A 21661-nucleotide genomic window follows, 5' to 3' on the forward strand; every position below is an offset into this window, starting at 1 on the left:
GCTACCCAGAGAGGCAGCGTAAACCGCCTCAGAGACTTGATCTGTAGCCTAAAGGCCATGTTGTTGTTGTGTGTTCAGACATATTTTGGAAACATAATGTCATATTTAATAGACATTTGGTTAAGGATTGATGTAGGCCATACATTTATTTTGGAAACAATTATTGTTATTACTTATGTTTATATAGGCCTACCGTTAAGCTAAAGGGGGAGGATGTGTAATGTATGGAGTAGTAGAGGGACTACTTAACGTTAAGCTACATACGCCCCTCTTGTCCTGCGTGCTTACGTTACGCACAGGTCATATTATGTACTGCCAGGTTGGGGTACAACGTCATTAAAGCCATGGGTTCAAGCTATCAACATCTCCGTGATTATTGTATTATGTAGTTGTGTAGTTAGACAACATACACGACAAGTAGTAATAGTAGTTGTAGTAGTAATAGTAGTAGAAGCAGCAGTAATAGTAGTAGCAGCAGCAGTAGTAGTAGTAGTAGTAGTAGTAGTAGTAGTAGTAGTAGTAGTAGTAGTAGTAGTAGTAGTAGTAGTAGTAGTAGTCAGGGCCGGACTGGGGAAATAATTCATACCGGGAGATATAGCGCGAAATATAGCCCCAATCAGGCCACTTTTTAAGTGGGGGGTCTGGGGGTCCCCCACCTGGAAAATGTTAGTTACAAAGACTTAATTTCCTGCATTCTGGTGAATTTTAGTGCATGTGAATCACAAACTAATGAGCCAACAATTGCTTAGTACAATGTACTGTTATGAACCTAAAATAAAACTGTTGTGGCACCAGCAATGGTACTCTCTCCACCTTCAAAAAGAAAAAAGCAAGAGCACAACATATTTTTCTATTTACTATTATAATACAGTTAACCACTCTCTCCACCTATTCAAACAAGGCAAGAGCACAATACCATATTCACTTTACTGATGCACTACCCATCAACAGTTAAAATAGCCCTTTACACAAACATTAAATAACAGACCTTTCATTACAATACTATAATAACAGTAGCCACTGCCAGAATAGTGACACATGTATCACGTGTGGTGAGCACACGCATGCATGCACAACGAAGACAGAAGATTGCGTTCTGTCTTCGTTGAGCTCAAAGTATGTGCTCACTGACTGAAATTTCCAACAAAAAGCATCAATTGTCAAATAATATTGATCACATTAACTAGACTAGATGTTTTTGAGGAAATTAGAAAGGGAACAACAACTTAACCCTTGTGTCTGATCAGATTCTTATTTTTTTGATAACTTTGCAGTGATTATGTTTGTAGCCAATGTGGCAAAGGTGTGTAATCTTTGAATTATCTTGGAATTATTTTGACTCTCTCTTTCATAAATTGTTTATTCAACTTCAGCCCCAATCATAACCACCACATATTGTTTTTTGTAATGTCAGATTTAACAACTCCTTTTGGGAGTGTGCCATCTGCCATTCCATTCGCCGCCTCCACGGTCAATCAGTTGTATCGCCTGGTCCCGCCTCCACCAATCACAAGCGGCAGCACGGCTCCATTGTGTGTGTGTGTGTGTGTCCGCGGGAGGGAGAGAGAGTCAGATAGTTCTCCAACTCTGTAGCAGACAGTGAAATCCTGGTTGTTCCCCACCCACCTGGTTATCTAAACTATCGCGCCGCGCCGCCGCCACAACTAGAAACAATGGCCTGGCAAAAAAATAAATAAAAAATTATAATAAAAAATATATATAATATTTTTTTTTATATATATATATTTATTTTTTTATGTGCAGGCCAGGCCACCGGGAAAACTCCCGGTGCTCCCGATGGCCAGTCCGGGCCTGGTAGTAGTAGTAGTAGTAGTAGTAGTAGTAGTAGTAGTAGTAGTAGTAGTAGTAGTAGTAGTAGTAGTAGTAACAGCGGTAGTAGTAGAAAGTAGTACTACTAACAGCGGTAGTAGTAGTAGCAGTTATTAGGCCGGACACATAATAATATCTAAAAAGTATTATTTATCTATTCAGTTTGTGCATATCAGCTCTGCAGCTCAATATGTTGTTGTAAATGCACTTCTGTTCATTCTCTGGTGCCTCAATGAATAAAATGAGGACTGTTTTAAAAGGTGGATAAGCATAATTTATGGATAATTGGATAATATTATATATTTATTTTCTATAGATTGAAATGACATACATGTGCAGTATATTAGGATTTAATTAATTATTCATCCACAAGAGTTTGTTAGATTAGCAATTGTAGGCTAAATTGGTTCTGGACTATTGGAGAACACCTCACTTTAACTGTTCTCGTGCAACACTTATTTCCACGAGCGTAGGTATGTGAAATTTATTAAAATAAGGATGCATTTGCAAGTTAATGATAGCTATTACGTTTCAAATAGTTATTCACCCACACTAGTTTGTAAGATTAGAAATTATAGGTTAAACTGGTCCTGGACTTGGAGAACTAAGTGGAACGCATACACATGCACGCACACGCACACACGCGCACACACACACACACACACGCACGCACGCACGCACGCACGCACACACACACACACACACACACACACACACACACACACACACACACACACACACACACACACACACACACACACACACACACACACACACACACACACACACACACACACACACACACACACACACCCAGCTCCCCCCCTCTCTTACCTGCCTCCACAGAATCTGGACTCCTCTCTTACTCTGCCCCTCACAGACTCTGGACTACCCCTCTGCCACTTTACTTTACTGCCATTATTTAGTTTATTTATTTAGTGTACATCATATATTAGTTTACTGCCATATCCATCATCTCACTGCCACTTTACTGCCATTATTGTATTATTGTATTTTACTGCCATTATTTATTATTCATACTTACTATGTACCATGCTGCTAAAAGTTCTCGTTTACCTCTATATTTACATTCACTCATACATTAACTTTTTTTAGCTACTGTCTACATTGTATATAGTCCTGTATACTGTCCATATGTTACTTTATGTTTATAGTATACTATATACTTTATGTTTAGATTAGATCGTGTTCTTTATTTATACACTGTGGGCAGGGGGAAATGCTATTTCATTTCTCTGTATGTCTTGCACATTACGAGAGGTGACCGTGACAATAAAGCTGACTTTGACTTTTGACTAACAAAAGTAACTCACCAAAACAACTCACAAGTCCAGGGATTCACACTGGCACTGCAGTGATGAGAGCAGGAACAGTAATGGCACAATAATAAAGAATATGATTATCTTCCACCTGCATTGATTTGTGCGGGGGGTGGTTATTCGTTTTCAATCTAAACCGTTTGGGATTGTTTTCCCCTTTTCAAATTTGTTAACGTTACGCGACGCATAGAGGTTCTTCACATTGGCTGGGGGGGGGGGGGGGGGGGGGGGCGTTAGCGTGGATGACAACCAATCATGCGGGACATGGTCTCAATTTGCGTGACGCGTGAAAAGAGACAGAAATAGTGTACAATCACGCGCAATGCGTGACGTCTGGTCACCCTAGATCAGACCTGGGCATTGTACGGCCCGCGGATTCTGACCGGCCCGCGAAAGATTACATGATAATAATATTTATTTTTTAATATATATATATTTTTTTTTTACTTTTTTCTTTTCATGTCAACGTTCACACGCACAATATACGCTTACCTAGGATTTGACTTGATTCAACAACAAAGCAGTCGGGGCAAGCCGAAAACGGTCGAAAGTGTGGTTATTTGAAGTTTGGATTTTTTTTTTTACAACTGAGGTAGGTAGATTACATTTTTAGAGACTAAAGTACAGAAAAAAGGTACCGTTGGGTACCGGTATCGATTCACAGGTACCGGTACCGTATCGGTTCAAATGTGAACGGTACCCATCCCTACTGAACACACAACTGAAATGCATAGCCATGTGAAAGCCTTCATGACAAAGTTGCAATTAATTTCAAGGCAACTAGGCAGCAACAATCTCAAACACATGAAAACCCTGAAAGAAGTCAAACCATCAGCTGATCACCGGCACAGGTACTCATCCATGTTGGGAGCACTGCATGATGAATTTTCAAGGCGTTTTCAAGATTTCAAAAAGGTTGAGGATGAAATGCAGCTGGTTTCCTCTCCCTTTACCTGCAGTGTTGATAGTTGTTCAGCTTGAACTCATTGACCTGCAGTCTGATTCACTACTGAAAGAGCACTTTAAGTTAGCATCACTGCTAGAGTTCTACTCTGCTCTCAAGGAGGAGAACTTTCCAAACATGAGGAGACATGCTCAGAAGATGTTAGTTCTCTTTGGATCCACCTACATATGTGAACAGACATTCTCAGTCATGACGTTTACCAAGTCCAGGTACAGATCCTCTCTCACTGATGAACATCTGGCAGCTGTGCTTCACATCTCCACCTCAGACATGCAACCTGACTTTGATGGACTTGTTAAAGCTCAACAGAGACTGGATTTCTCACACTGAATGAAAAAAATACCTGAAGAACACTAAAATGTGGAAATATAACAAGTGAAATGGGACACATGATATTTTTTTTTTCTTTTTTTTGCACAGTTCTGAAAACATTAAATGTTTAATATAGGCATGTAAAGTAAAAAAGGCTACAAAACTGGGACACTTTTCTTTACACAGTTCAGTGACATGTCTTGTTTATTTTTGCTATAAGATGATGTGATGTCTTTAGAAAATTTAGAAAAGCGATTTAGAAAATCCTTGTTTCAATAGTATATGAAACTCAAAATGCCCTTTGTTATTAATGTTTCACATTTTGTTTATCATTTTGGAAATAAATTCTATTTGAATAAATTATACTTTTGAAAGCTAACCTCACCTTTTAATTGCCAAATAATAACATACACTCTTACCAGGGGTCAAAACAATGCCATTTACTGCTTTTTATATAGAAATAAAATGTATATTATGCATAATTGAGTTTGGAATTTTGGCCCGGCCCTCCAACATATTTTCAGTTGCTCATTTGGCCCCCTGGGAAAAATAATTGCCCACCCCTGCCCTAGATGTTGTTGATTTTGACCTTCTGTTGTCTGTTAGAAAGCTGTGGATCCAGTGACAGATGCAGGGGTCAATGTTCATGTCCAGTACTTTATTGATGAGTTTGGCTGGGATGATTGTGTTGAATGTGGAACTGAAGTCCATGACCAGAATGTAGGCGTAGGTGTTGCGGGTTTCCAGGTGTTGCAGCAGGTGATGGGTGGCAAATTGATGTGGGTCCATGAGTGGGGTGGTGCTTCAAATGATTTCATGGCTACGGATGTGAGGGCAATTGGTCTGTTGGTCAGAGAGATAGAGGACTGTAGGAAGACTGCTATTAGGAACTACAGTACGTAAATAATATAGATTGTTTGGGTTGGGGCTGCTCTGTGATTCTAACTGGTATGGAATAGAAAATGTATTCACAGATGTATTGACAGTGCATGTATTACAAGCTAAGCTGACAACAAGCTAATCCGAATGGACATTAGCTGTGACCAGTAATGTTAAGGTTTGGGTAAAAATTAAGTTATGGCTTTGTGGCTTGGCCGACAAGCGATGACCCACTTTTAAGTTCCCAGCCAAGATCCTTTTGGGCAACAGGATCCCGACAGGATCATGACAGTGTAAAAGCAGTGGGAGCGAGGGGCTTTGATTGGATGACAGTAGAAGGGTTGAGGTGAAGTGATTGGTTGTAGGCTTTGAGTGCCATTAGATCATCCTATGGAAATCATACTTCATATGTTGAATAATCAAAGCTCTCTGCCTGAAATTATATTTAAACTCCACTTGTTATCTCTCCCTGCTGATAGTGACTTTGGCTCGTGGCTATAATAAAATTAATAGTTTAAAGTGGGAACAAGTAAGAGATAAGTGTGTGTGTATGTGTGTACATGTGCATGTGTGTGTGTGAAGGCAAGGCAAATTATTTCAACGTTTAAACATTATATAAACATTATAAGGAGTTTGTGCAAACATTAACGAGTAATGCCTGAATGTTTTAATGTAAATTCTGGTTGTTTGTTTGTTTGTTTGAGAGAGAGAGAGAGAGAGAGAGTGGGAGCGAGATATGGTTAAAGAGAGAGAGCCAGTGGGAGTGAGAGATGGTTACAGAGAGAGAGAGAGAGAGAGAGAGAGAGAGAGAGAGAGAGAGAGAGAGAGAGAGAGAGAGAGAGCCAGTGGGAGCAAGATATGGTCAGAGAGAGAGAGAGATAGAGAGAGAGAGAGAGGACAGTCAGAGAGAGAAAGAGTCAGAGTGAGACAGTCAGAGAGAGAGCCAGTGGGAGCGAGAGACGGTCAGAGAGAGAGAGAGAGAGAGAGAGAGAGAGAGCGAGAAAGACACAGCAGCAAGATTTGTGAGCTGCTGTGACAAGAAAAGGACATCCAACGGAATACGACCACCATAAATCACAAAAAAAAATCCTTCTGTACTGTACTGATTTCTTCTGATTTCTCTGTTTGATTGTTTTGTTTTGTTTTGTTTTGGCTTAGGCAATGTAAACGTATGTTTCCCATGTCAATAAAGCCCATTTTTATTTAATTTAATTGAAATTGAAAGAGCCAGTGGGAATGAGAGATGGTTAGAGAGAGAGAGAGAGAGAGAGAGAGAGAGAGAGAGAGAGAGAGAGAGAGAGAGAGAGAGAGAGAGAGAGAGAGAGAGAGAGCCAGTGGAGCGAGATACCGGTCAGAGAGAGACAGAGAGAGAGAGAGCCAGTGGGAGCGAGAGATGGTCAGAGAGAGAGAGAGAGAGAGAGAGAGAGAGAGAGAGAGAGAGAGAGAGAGAGTGAGAGAGAGAGAGAGAGAGAGAGAGAGAGAGCCACTGGGAGCGAGAGAGGTTTATCCAGAGCAGTGAACAGGGCTGATCCTCTCTACTCTGGGTGAGAGGAGACTGCAGTCCTTTCCACTACACAACATATTAAGCAGCTATCAGCTCCCCAACCACTGGACTATTCCAACTGGCTCTGCAAGTGTGTGTGTGTGTGTGTGTGTGTGTGTGTGTGTGTGGGCGCGCGCGCGCGGTGTGTGTGTGTGTGTGTGTGGGCGCGCGCGCGTGGTGTGTGTGTGTGTGTGTGTGTGTATTGCTGCTACAGTTTGGTTAAATCACAGTGTAAACGTGACTTTATAGGAGGACCTCTAACACCAGTTCAGAGTGACAGTTCAAAGCCTGTACTAAAAAACTAGAGTGTATGTTTGCTTTGTGAGTGAATGTGAGCCATTTGAGTGTTTGTGTCAAGAGTTCAGTGAAAGCTGCTGGCTATCAAGCAGGGTGACACTGAATGTCACAACGCCTCAAGCATGGCGTCCCAATACACAACACAGTTGTGCACACAAGGGTACATGCTAGCAAGGCATAGTTCAAATGCTAGCGGGATAATACTGACCCACTATCTGCATGGTCTGTTTGGCTGAAATAAATAGGGCTTCATATGGCTGTATTTGAATGCTCTTGACATTCTGTTGTTGTTTTACTTCTTTTTTTCTCTTTCTTTCCTCTGGCCTTCTTTTAGTGTGAGTCTTATTTTCAGTAATTTAAGTTAAAATGATCAGATCAAAAGTGTGTATCTAACACTTTCACTACCACTATACAAATGGTTAACACTTTCACTACCACACTACAGAAGGTTAACCTTTCACTACCACACTACAGAAGGTTAACCTTTCACTACCACACTACAGAAGGTTAACCCTTTCATTACCACACTACAAGGGTTAACACTTTCACTACCTCACTACCACACTACAAAGACCGTCTGTAGTGTGGTAGTGAAAGGTTAACGTACGGTTATGTATATAACCATAGTTATATGAGCATAGTGACGCTCTGCGTCTACTGCAATACTCTTCCATATCAGTATTAGCACTGAATCAATTTCACATGCACCTTTACATACCTCATCTGCCTGGCCACACCCCCATCCGCTCCTCTACATAAGCAGGGGTGTGGCCATACTAACAGCTCCTTCCCAAGTATTTCACCACAAAGGCAAGACCACAGGGTCCTCAGTGAGTCCGACGCAGAGCGTCACTATGCTCATATAACTATGGTTATATACATAACCGTACGTTATATATCGCATAGCTCCGCTCTGCGTCTACTGCAATACAGGAGCTGAGCAGAGCGGAAGCTCGACAAATGTACCCGCTGAGGCCCCTCACAACCATCAGAACCCCTAGCGGAGGACTGGAGGGTATCGGATCCGACCAGCGCGAAGAGGAGTTTAGCAACTCAAACGCACAGGGTGAGCAGACCGTGGGACTTACCTTCACTCAGAAGGACCGGCGACCACTCAGGCGCACATCCCACATGCCACCAGGGAATGGACGGGAAGCAAAAACACCTCCGTCACAGCCCCCAACATCACAGGGTCGAAGGTCAGGAACCCAACCCCGTGGCAAGCCCGAAGGACAGGAGGTTTTGACCCCAGACTAATCAGAAAAAGGGGAGGAAGGTTTTACCAGTTCACCCCCTCATGACCCCTCACCCCTGATATGATGCAATGACAAAGCAGAGCCATGACACCAGTCATAGCGTGCTACATGAAGCGTTAACAGCTTCACATAGACTCATGTGCGAACCTGCCATCTGAATTTTTCAAAGGAAGAAAAACACAGACCAAGAGAGGGCCCCTTTAAGGGCCCCGGTACAAGAGCTTAGACATGTGACTTCTGTAGGCCAACACCTAACCTAACGACACACACAACCCTCCATCACAACAAAAAAGGCAAAAGTACACTCTCACTACCGTAAGAGGAACGCTGTTTTTCATAACGAGAGAAGACACAAGTCCTCGATTAAGTACTGGCCACAGGCCTTGCTAAGTCCACATGACGGCGACCAAACAATCTTTTCTAGAAAGAAATTGCTTCTCTAAGCAGGAGCACAACCTCAGCAGAAGCTGAGGGGTTACACCGTATCCCCACAAACATAGTGAAACAATATATTGTAAACAAAATCATGTTTGAGGGGAGAGGGGGGGGGGGGGCCCAGGGGAAAACCGGGGGGGACCACCCCTCACCACCTTACCCCTGATATGACTCGGTTGAACAGGTACAGCCCTGTTAATATGTGAACACGCCACCTGTTTATTGTCATCACAAGCTGAGAGAGGGACTCACCCCTCGATCACATGCCACTATGCATAGCTTTGCAGGGTTATTAACCCAGCCAGTTGTGAGCTCAACTACGTTGCCTAACGTTACATGAACACACAACTTCTCATCATACACAAAACCAGTTCATTTTTACTCACGTAAAAAAACAACGCCATTTTCTAGGTAGAGAGAAAGCTATACCAGCGATCAAGACAATTCACATGTCGCATGTCGCATCCCCAAATGTAGTGAAGCAACATACGTTTTGGAAAAAAACATCGTTATTACAAAACATTCAGAAGGGAAGGAAGATAAGATAAGATAAGATATTCCTTTATTGATCCCCTTGGGGAAATTCAGGCATCATAGCAGCATGGGGGGGAGGGGGGGGTACAGGTAGTAAAACAACACAGGCAGTGTAAACAATTAGGTCAATTTGGTCAATATAATTTACTATCTAACTAGCTGAAGAAAATATTCACATTATTCACAGTGTCACAAGGAAGAGGCGTTAAGTGTCCAAAGGACCCTTACCTGCACCGATGAACGCAGGCTGAGAGGGGATCATCCCTATGTTCCCCGGGTCCTATGTTCCCCGGGTTCTATGTTCCCCGCTTTGAATGATTAATAGATTGAACATTTTATAAATTTTTATTATTTTATTAATTATTAATGTCCGCCTTGTTTCGAACGGTTAAGCTTAGGCCCTCGTTCGAACTGGTTAAGGTTAGAGTTTGGAATCAGGGCTGGTGGTCTAAAATGTTCAATCTATCAATCAATCAAAGTGGGGAACATAGAACCCGGGGAACATAGGACCCGGGGAACATAGACATGCTCCCGCTGAGAGGACCGCAACACTGGTCTCCACGTTGACGAAAGTTCTCGCTGGCTAAGACGCCCCCCTCCAACAGCCGATCATGGTGCAGGGCTGACTACATCCTCTGTCAAAGATGATGTCGTAGTCAGAGTGTTATGGCCTGCTATTCTCACGGCTAATGTTCAACGATGTAGCATAAGCTAACAGCTAACTCCAGGCTAACTGGTAGCATCAGGCTAACGTTCCCAGCCGAGCGAGCATACAGAGCTAGCGCCGCAGCTAACAGCTAACTGGCTAACAGGTAGCACAACCTAGCTAGAACGCAAGCCAAGCAGCTATCACCGAAACTGTACAACGAGATAACACAATATAGGCCAACACTTCAGACAGCCGCCGTCTGTCCCTCTCCTCATCCGAAGAGAGAAGAGGAAAGAAGTCAACACAGTCTTCAGAACGGTGATTAACAGACACAGCGGTGCCGGCACAATTCCCTCATGAGCTGCAGCCGACTAGAGTGTGGAGAAATTCTTATAACGAAACACCAAACCCACTTCCCTCGCGCTGGGTAACTTTCATCTTGAAAGGTGGGGCCTCGCACGGTGACAGAGAGTATCCGTTTGTCCAGAAATCCGGGGGTTTGAACCGCAGATTCGGACACGGTCCCAGGCAAATAGAGCTCCCGATGAGGAGCTCATGTAGCGTGGGCGTCAAACCAGAACCCTCTCCACGCCGCTAAGAGGCAGCAAAAAGGGTACCAGCCTGGAGCCGGCTTTCGTAAGTCGTGTAGCCATTCCCCCCATAGCAACACAACTGGCGCTCGCATATCAAAACCATCACTCACCCGGAGAGGCAGCTAGCTCTCACAACAGCCGAGCGCCTCTCAAGCAAAGTCCAACTGCAGCAGCGGAGGTAATACCTGTCCAGCTGCAGCTTGGAGGAATGCAGGTGGGGATTAGGCCAGCGACGCGAGCCCCTAATACGAAAATGCCGGTGGAGGTCAGAATGATCATCATCTTCTAGACACCCCAGTGGCGAAGACATTATCGCTGTATTTCCTCGAAAATAGTGAGAGAGAAAACAAAGATATAATGTCAACGTAGCTCCTTCATCGTAGCTCCTATTCCTTTCTTCAATATTTCAGCAATCTCAAAGTGTGGTACATGCAGGCACTTGACGTGGTGAAAACTAAAGAAGGAGCTGTTAGTATGGCCACACCCCTGCTTATGTAGCGGAGCGGATGGGGGTGTGGCCAAGCAGATGAGGTATGTAAAGGTGCATATGAAAATGTATTCAGTGCTAATACTGATATGGAAGAGCATTGCAGTAGACGCAGAGCGGAGCTATGCGATATATAACCGTCTGTAGTGTGGTGGTGAAAGGTTAACTGTCTGTAGTGTGGTAGTGAAAGGGTTAACAGATCAGTGATCCAAATGTAAACTAAGGTTTGGTGGCGAAGAGATGGGAATGGAAGCATGTTTTCGTCCTCCCGTCGTTTGCCTGAGCTCTTGATGCGAGGACTGACACTAGGCGATGGCTAAATTACTTCTAAATTGCATTTGCTGGATTTTGTGGTCATAAAGGGTTTGTTGGCTATGTTGGTCATGTTTGTAAACATGTAAACTGTATTCTGAGTTATAGTGACTGAGTTAAGAATGTTTCAAAGAGTGTCTTTTCCATTCGCAGATCAAACTCTACAATAATGTATACCCCACATTTATATAGTCAAAAGGAAATCCCAAGTTTTGACCTGGAATATTCTTGTTATGGGAGTATACCTGTTCCACCCATCAGGGTCGGTACCGACCCCTAAATGACATTATGATCATAGATCCATATTTTTCAGAGTGATGCAAAAAATTTGCGATTTTAAAATCAAACGTTTTCAAGTATTAACATCACTAACATGTCACAAAAGCATGTAGAATGTATATTATCATCAATACATTAGTTTAGCAATAGGTTAAAAGTGTTAAAAGATAGTTTTATGTTTTCGATTTTCGATCGTCCATTCAAAGCTTGAAACCAAAATGGAAATTTTGAACCATGGTAATTGTAGTCTTTTTGCGACCATTTCGTAGAGGACATGCATAGCTGTCAACCAGCGTTGGAATTTTTCCGAACTACACTTCCTGGCAAGTTCTATCTATGGGGGTTCAAAGTTCAGAGTTGAATTATGAATTATGTCAATAACTGTTATTATTCGCGATAATAAGCCACAAAAGGTAACGTTTTTGACAAATATTGAAACGCAGTTAGTTTCTCCTCCCTATTGTTAGCATGTAGGAACAATTAGATCTGAAATTAGTTTCAAAATGGTTGCACTGTGGGGAAAATAAAAAAGTACACTAGATTACAGTAGATATCATTATCTGTTCTTATGCACGCCTGGTGATACTAAATCCAAATTGAACTCGGGCATTTGAAAGATACTATATGTATATATATATAAATGTGCGAATTGGCTATAATAAGGTAATGTATAAGCATCTATTCTATATTCTATAATAATATTTCAAATTGCATTGGTCCGGATGGGAGAATTCAGTACTGTATCTACAGAACCTTCGGTTTTATCATCTTCCCTTTATTAATTTCCTTAGATCTTTTGTACACATGATTTCAAGAGGGTACTGAACGAGGTCAGTGGCAGTTCTTTAAGTTTGGTCATTATTATCATGGTGTTATTCACTGTCAAAGATGCAAAGAAAAATCATAATTCATATTCTCCTTTGTTTCATCACAATTTAAGCAAGCCTAGTAATAGACACAATATTTCTGACACTGTGAATACATTCCCTGAGGTCCATAGATGTACCTAGATACCAAGAATATGCAAATAGCCCTTGTAGAAGTGGAGCAATATTCCATTTACCTAGGTATATATTTTATGCGGATTTTCACATTGTGTGGAACAGGTTAATGCCACTGTGCCACAAAGCATGTTAATAATATTATCAATACCACTAAATACCATAGCATTTACAGTACATTGTCTCTGTTGATCTTGGGGCATGGTGGTGTAGTGGTTAACACTGTCGCCTCACAGCAAGAAGGTCCTGGGTTCGATTCCCGCTTGGGGGCCAGGTTGCCGGGTTGCCAGGTACCCAGGTGGGGTATCTCCCGGCCATTTCTGTGTGGAGTTTGCATGTTCTCCCTGTGCTCGCAAGGGTTTCCCCTCCAGAAAAAGAGATAAACCCAATGGAAAAACATGCAGAACAGATCGCTAACGCTGTTGCGTCCCTGGTGAAGACAGACAGGAGCACTTGGATTGGTCCCCAGATGCGTCCCACGCCGCAACCCATGTCTGCTCCCGGCTGCCCTTGGGGGGAAGGACGACGGGATGGGTCAAGCGCAGAGACCCAAAAATTGCATGTGTGTGTTTCCTATGTGTCGGCCATCACATACGTGTCGCTGCGTGACTACAATGTGTGCAGTGAATAAAGACTTCTTCAAAGTCCAGTTTAATCTTAATCTTAATATTAATCTTATTCGAAAGATAAAACCTAAACTGGAAGACACTCCGCTCCTCTCATCACATCAAACGGAATCTGCAAACCCCTTTCAAAACCCCTTTAGACGACGACGTCATGCAGGGAACACGCCACAGCCGAGTTAGAAGAGTCCCCGCAGAAGACCATAAACGTGATTCATACTGTGTGCATGAACGCCGCTCTGAACCGCCCTCCAGTCACGGAGCATCAACAAGGACGATGGAAACATCAGAACTCGGTTCCCCCCCTGAGTAGACAGGATCATTTCTGTCAGAAACTAATAGTGCCATAACCCCCCCCCCCCCCCCCCCCCCCCCCACACACAGACACACACGTATGCTCCCTGGCGGTGAAATAAAGATGGGTTGCCGTGGCGATGGGGTCTGTGTGGCGAGGGCTGGCCTGCCGCTGGGGCGCCCCGCAGCGTGACCAGTAACCGGACACTCTCTCCCCATGGTCCCCCTTCCTCGCATGCATGACCAGATGCTCTACACACACACACACACACACACACACACACACACACACACACACACACACACACACACACACACACGCACGCACGCACGCACGCACGCACGCACGCACGCACACACACACACACACACACACACACACACACACACACACACACACACACACACACACACACACACACACACACACACACACACACACACACACACACACACACACACATACACACATACACATACGCACACACACACATACACATACACGCACACACACACACACGCACAAACACACACACCAATAGCCTCGCCACAGGGAATGGCATTGTATAGCCATTATTAGCCTGTGAGCCAAAAGCAAGAGAAGAGGGAAGAGAGGGATACATGGGAAAAGGGCGGATAGAGAGAGAATAAAGATGGGGAATGAAGAGAGAGAGATAGAAAATGAAGAGAAGGTGAAGTATATTGATCCCTCTTCCACTTCCAGTTCATCCAGTGACTTCTTGTGTGTGTGTGTGTGTGTGTGTGTGTGTGTGTGTGTGTGTGTGTGTGTGTGTGTGTGTGTGTGTGTGTGTGTGTGTGTGTGTGTGTGTGTGTGTGTGTGTGTGCACTGCACGCGCATGTGTGTGTGTGTTCTGTGTGCAGCACTTCCCTCTCAGTTTGGTCTTGAAGAGGCCCTTCTTGCCTTTCTTTTGAAGTGGAAGAGCTCCATTGAGGAGTCCTTTCCCCACAGAGATAGTCAGGTTAGAGCAGGGCTATTCAACTAAATTGTTCAGGGGGCCACATTGTCAGAAACCCAAGGGGCCAGGGGCCGGACTGCCACGGCGCCTCCCCGTGCTATGAATATATGTACACTTGACACAACACGCAACCACATTTTCACAACTTTTATTTAACTACATTGCAAAAGTATACTTTTCAAAAAAAGTGCTTCATTTATGTGCCACATCTGCAACATCTCCTGCAAAAAGTGCTTCATTTATGACTGTGCAACAACTGCAACATCTCCTCTTCAACATTTCAATATAAAAATAAAATAAAAAACTAACAAGTGCATGATGTGCATCTGAACATTCTAACATCAACACTTGAACAAAAAAACACATTTATAGTGCAGCTGAGCTTATGAAAAAGTGCTTCATGTCTGTGCAACAACAGCTAATCACAGCATCTTATTAGCACTTATTGTCCACTCTTAACTCTCAAACATCAGGGGGGTGGGGGGCAGACAGGCCTAGCCTACATACACACATCTAATGAGAGCGATTGCACTTCTTTGACTGGGCAATGGCAGAGAAAGAGGGTTCATAGGAAGTGAGGGCTACCCGCAAACAGTGATGCAAATGTCAAGGAGGCACGGTTGCTTGTTTTAATGGCATTCATGTGAGAGAAACTGGATTCACAGGTGTATGTTGAGCCAAACATTGTTAGCACAGATATTGCCAGTGTTTTTATTTTGGGGAATGTCTTGACATGAATACACTTTATCCAAAATGTTGTGGTGGATTCATTCTCAAGTGCCTGCTTCAGAGCAGATGCATGCTTGCATGTCAATTATTTCAAGTTGCAGGAGACCTTCATCAATGTGAAGTGATGCAAGGAACTCTTGTCCTTTTGTGGAAATAGCAGCTACATTGGCAAATGGGTTTCCCCGTCAAATTCATCAAATCGCCTTGCAAAGTTTTCCCTCAATTTATCAATGAAATCTGTCATTAATTGAGTGATGTTTGGCTCAATTGTGCGTGTTAACGTTGACATGAAAAAAAAGTAAAAAAAAAAAAAAAAAAAAATATATATATATATATATGTATATATTTTTTTTTATTATCGTGTAATCTTTGGCGGGCCGGTCAGAATCATCCCACGGGCCGGATCTGGCCCACGGGCCGCCAGTTGAATAGCCCTGGGTTAGAGGATGTACCAAGTTAATGGGGGCTGCAGACAGACAGAAGTTATCCAAAGTTAGAATAGAGGCTACAGAAATAGTTTCATTCACTGGAAGTAGGTGTGCCAGTGTAGCCATAGTTCCCAACAGTCACGAAATACACTCCAAAAACAACTCCAAAACGTTCCTGTAAACATGTTGTGACCTGTGTATTTACCACATGGAGATTTTTTATTTTTTTTTTACATTTTCGTTTTATAAGCAGATATATACAGTTTTTTGAAAAACTGGGCTTTTGAGGTGATGAAATCACTGCGCTCAGGCAGAAGTGGTTCGACAATTTTTTTTTTATTATATCTGCTTAGAAAATGAAAATGTCAAAAAAGAAATATATATTTCTCCACGTGGTAAACGTTTGGAATGTTTGAAGTTGTATTTGGAGTATATTTCGTGAGTGTTGCCAGCTACACTGGCACGGTGGTGTAGTGGTTAACACTGTCGCCTCACAGCAAGAAGGTCCAGGGTTCGATTCCCGCTTGGGGACCAGGTTTCCATGATGCCAGGTACCCAGGTGGGGTATCTTCCAGGCCTTTCTGTGTGGAGTTTGCATGTTCTCCCCGTGCTCGCAAGGGTTTCCCCCCCATAAGATAAACCCAATGGAAAAACATGCACAACAACAGATCGCTAACGCTGTGGCGTCCTTGACGAAGATGGGCAGGAGCACTTGGATTGGTCCCCGGGCGCGGCTGCCCTTGGTGGGAAGGACGACGGGTTGGGTTAAGCGCAGAGACGAATCGCATCGGCGATCCTACAAAAAAAATAAAAATGCATGCGTGTGTGTTCAATCGCTGTATCATTTGGTTCAGCAGATATGTACAGTTGTGTATCATCCGCATAGCCGATAATTAGAATTTCAGTTTTGTTCTCGTTTAGTTTCAGGAAGTTCTTACTCATCCATTTATTTATTGCCAGTAAGCAGTCTGTAATGGAGCTAATCGCTGTATCATTTGGTTCAGCAGATATGTACAGTTGTGTATCATCCGCATAGCCGATAATTAGAATTTCAGTTTTGTTCTCGTTTAGTTTCAGGAAGTTCTTACTCATCCATTTATTTATTGCCAGTAAGCAGTCTGTAATGGAGCTAATCGCTGTATCATTTGGTTCAGCAGATATGTACAGTTGTGTATCATCCGCATAGCCGATAATTAGAATTTCAGTTTTGTTCTCGTTTAGTTTCAGGAAGTTCTTATTCATCCATTTATTTATTGCCAGTAAGCAGTCTGTAATGGAGCTAATCGCTGTATCATTTGGTTCAGCAGATATGTACAGTTGTGTATCATCCGCATAGCTATGGAAATCTACATTATGTTCTCTGATGATATCACCCAGCGGTAACATGTAAAGGGAGAAGAGTAAAGGACCTAAGCAACTCCCTTGTGCAACTCCATAGTTGTTGTCGTATATATCAGACATGTGATCTCCTAGTTTAACATAGAATTTCCTCCCTCTGATGTATGTTTAAGTGTCTTTGCTCACGGAGCTGGAATCTAATCGGGAACCTTCCCATTACCTTCCCCCAGACGACTGCTCTAACTCCTGAGCCACTGTGGCCCTGTGTCATCACGTGGTGTGTGTAACTGTACTGTTATTGTCAGTGTGGATTATGTACTGTTATTGTCTGTGTGGATTATGTAACTACTATATATATGTATGTATATATATATGTATAAACATATCTACTAGAAACACTGGTGTTCTGTTGTGCGACTGTGCTAAACTCTTCCACCACATGACCGACATTTGACATACAGTACACCTCCTATCTATGTTGGGATTATGTTTGGTCATGACAAAACAATAGAAATCGCTACTGTTAGTAAGCTGCCATCACCCACTTCAATGACAGAGCTCTCATATTTGCGAATGCATAAACTATATCTTAAATTATGGCTATGTGTCTAATATGGCTGTCGCGAAGTCATTGATAACCTACTGTACCTTACTGTACCTCTGCTTGCCTACAGCACAGCAGGTAATGGCGTTAATCAATGAAACATGTAACCTACACCTACTGTAACTTACTGTACCTCTGCTTGCCTACAGCACAGCAGGTAATGGCGTTAATCAATGAAACATGTAACCTACACCTACTGTACCTTACTGTACCTCTACTTGCCTACAGCACAGCAGGTAATGGCGTTAATCAATGGAACATGTAACCTGTAACCTACTGTACCTTACTGTACCTCTACTTGCCTACAGCACAGCAGGTAATGGCGTTAATCAATGGAACATGTTTGATTGATTGATAACTTTATTAACAGATTGTAGAATGGGTACAATACAGTACAGCTCAATACACACAATTGTTAAGGGGATGCAGACCAGAGAAAGACTTTCGTCTTGTTTACATCAGGGTCCCCCATTTTCAATTCATCAGGACATTCATCAGGACATAATGTAACCTGTAACCTACTGTACCTTACTTTACCTCTGCTTGCCTACAGCACAGCAGGTAATGGCGTTAATCAATGAAACATGTAACCTACACCTACTGTAACTTACTGTACCTCTGCTTGCCTACAGCACAGCAGGTAATGGCGTTAATCAATGAAACATGTAACCTACACCTACTGTAACTTACTGTACCTCTGCTTGCATACAGCACAGCAGGTAATGGCGTTAATCAATGGAATATGTAACCTGTAACCTACTGTACCTTACTGTACATGTGCGCTTACTGTACCTCTGCTTGCATACAGCGTAGCAGGTAATGGCGTTTCTAGTTACAGTAGTGACGCGTGACTCGAGATAGTCCTAACACTGTAACAGTGTTTATTATTAAGAGTCAGATAGTCCTAACAGTGTTTATAGTCCTAACAGTAACACAGTGTTTATTAGTAAGAGTCAGATAGTCCTAACAGTGTTTATACATGTACAGTGACGAGTGAATCTACCGTTGGTTGTTAAAAACGCGAAACATAATAATCAGTCAGCAGGCTCCACTGCTACCGCAGCCCAACACAAGTGCGTTGGAACAGCAGCCCAAGTTGGTTGCCCACGCTGCCGCGCTGCCGCGCGTGCTCTTTGGATTTCATTTGGGACGTGAGACGGCTGCGCTTGTCTGCGCGTGGGGGCGGGGGGGCGCGGCCAATCAGAGAAAAGCCGAACACAAGTTGGTTGCCTTTAATATTCACGCGTTCCGGTGTGTGTGTGCTAACCGTGTCGTGTGTGCTAACCGCTAACATTGAGGATAATTGCATGCCAATTAAAGACCTCTGAACAGGTCCTGCATTATTATATTATATTATTATATTACACCTACTTCCAGTGAATGACGCTAAGCTAGGCTAACAGTGCGGCTGTTCCCTAAGCCTAATGCATGCACAGAGAAGAAAAGGGTATGTATCTGCTTGTCTAACTCCAGGGTAGATGGCAAATAAGCAAATTTCCCAAATAGTTGGCGTGAAGGACTGCACTGTATTGTGTACCGATGGATATTTCACCAAAAGGGGCCAGAGTGTATTTGCCCCTGAAGCAGGTAGGAGTTGCTGACCCTATCCTAAAATAAAATGGTAAATGGTGCATTTATATAGCGCTTTTATCCAAAGTGATTTACAATATTTGTTCCTCACATTTTTACCCACTCACTCCCACATCGGGAGCAATTAGGGGTTAAGTGTCTTGCTCAAGGACACTTCGACACGCTGAGGGAATCGAACCGGGAACCTTCCGAGTCTTTCCGACTACCAGACTACCGCTCTACCTCCTGAGCCACTGTCGCCCCTAGATCCTATATCTTTACCCAACAACATGAGTGCTTTTTGATTTTCCATTGGAATAATGGGCACTTGTGTACATTGCTGTGTCATCAATGCAATTACCTGGTGCTGAACAATGTTGAATTCATATTAATATTGCAATTTGATATAACAGTATAGGCAATGGCTGTAATCAGTTCAAAAAAGATTTGTATACCAGCAACATGACGACCTGCATGGGAGATAATTCACACAATCTATCATTCTGAAAGTGGTTCATCAAAACACATAAAAAAATAACAGGCTCAAAACTTAAAATGGGATTTTAAGACATTTTAAGAAAAGTTGGGCTATATCAGTTCAGTTCAGTTCAGTTATTTTTTATTTCGGGTTTTGGACACATAACAATGGTCATTCCATAATCTGCAAAGTTTTACCAGCTGCTATTGCAGCCTTGTCCAATTGTCCGAAAAGGGCTAGGGAGAAGCACTAGGCTTGTCGGGCCCTACCCCTGAAGACTTACGTTTTTAAATTTTTAAATTTTTTATTTACATACATACATAGTACGTACATATAGTACACATTACAGTACACACATATAGTACACATTACACATCACAGTATAGTATACCTGCAGTATATACTAGTATATAGTATAATAGTGTATACAACACATATATAATGTGATATGAGATATATAGTACATGATATATACAATATAATATAGTACCACAATATAATAGTATATAGTGTAAATATAGTTTAATATAATATACAAAGGAATTATAATATGATTATATAATGTAATATGAATGATATAACATACAATACAGTATCATATGTATTTTTATTAATATGTAATTAAAGCTCTTCTTCCCTTCTGTACCTATCGAAAATAGATTGTTTTAGTCTAGATTTGAATTGATTTATGTTTTCAAAATATTTGTGTTCATCGTCTAGCAGCCCATTCCACAGGGTGGCTCCGTAAGAGGATTTCAGGTTTGTTTTCATCACAGGTTTTTTGAAGTTCAATGGTCCTCTGAGGTTGTATTTATCCAGAAATTTGCTTCTTACATTTACCGGTAATTGATTATATCACCCAATCACCGAACCTGGATAAGAGGCCTCCACTCCTGCTACTCCTTGTCTGAGTGTTGTTTACACCTCCCGTGGTATGCAGTAGGACTCTCTGCAAGACCTCAGCGTTCATGGAATTATGTTTTTTGTGTGCTCAGTGACTTTTTCTCTATACCAACCCTTGTGTTCTGATGTCCAGGACCTCACCTCTCCGGCCAACAACTCAACCACGGACCCTCACCAGCCTGAACCCTCATGGACCACCCACACACACACGCACGCACGCACGCACTCACACACACACACACACACACACACACACACACACACACACACACACACACACACACACACACACACACACACACACACACACACACACACACACACACACACACACACACACACACACACACACACACACACACACACACACACACAGCCTGTCACTCCATTCCTTGTTCCCTGTCTCTAAGCTCCTCTCACGACCCTTGGGTCAATTAACAATAGAGATTACCCTAAAAGGGTCAAGTCTACATGTGTTTCACATTTCTGTACACACGCTTAACAAAAAAGGACATCTTGTAAACCAGTAGAAAAATCTGACAAACATACAGTATATAAAATTATGTCTATCCTTTTTTTTTTTTACTTACATTTACATTTACACTTTTATTGTGAAGTAGTACTAAGTAATAGTTTGGTAAACTATGGTTTTATACTAGTGTCCCCAACACATCACATCTACAGTACAGGCAAACACATGTAAACATGTAAACAGAAGGACAACACACACACACCAAAAACCTGCTTGACCAGCGTCGAAACGAGGGAGGCTGGAACAAAAACATTGTGCACAGAGGGGTGAGAGAGAGAGATAAGATATTCCTTTATTGATCCCCTTGGGGAAATTCAGGCATCATAGCAGCATGGGGGGGAGGGGGGGAGGGGTACAGGTAGTAAAACAACACAGTATACAGGTAGTAAAAGACAACACAGGCAGTGTAAACAATTTGATCAATATGGTCAATATAATTTACTATCTGACTAGCTGAGGAATATTCACATTATTC

This window comes from Notolepis coatsorum, assembly GCF_963971535.1.
Source record: "Notolepis coatsorum genome assembly, chromosome: 1".
Taxonomy (NCBI): Eukaryota; Metazoa; Chordata; class Actinopteri; order Aulopiformes; family Paralepididae; genus Notolepis; species Notolepis coatsorum.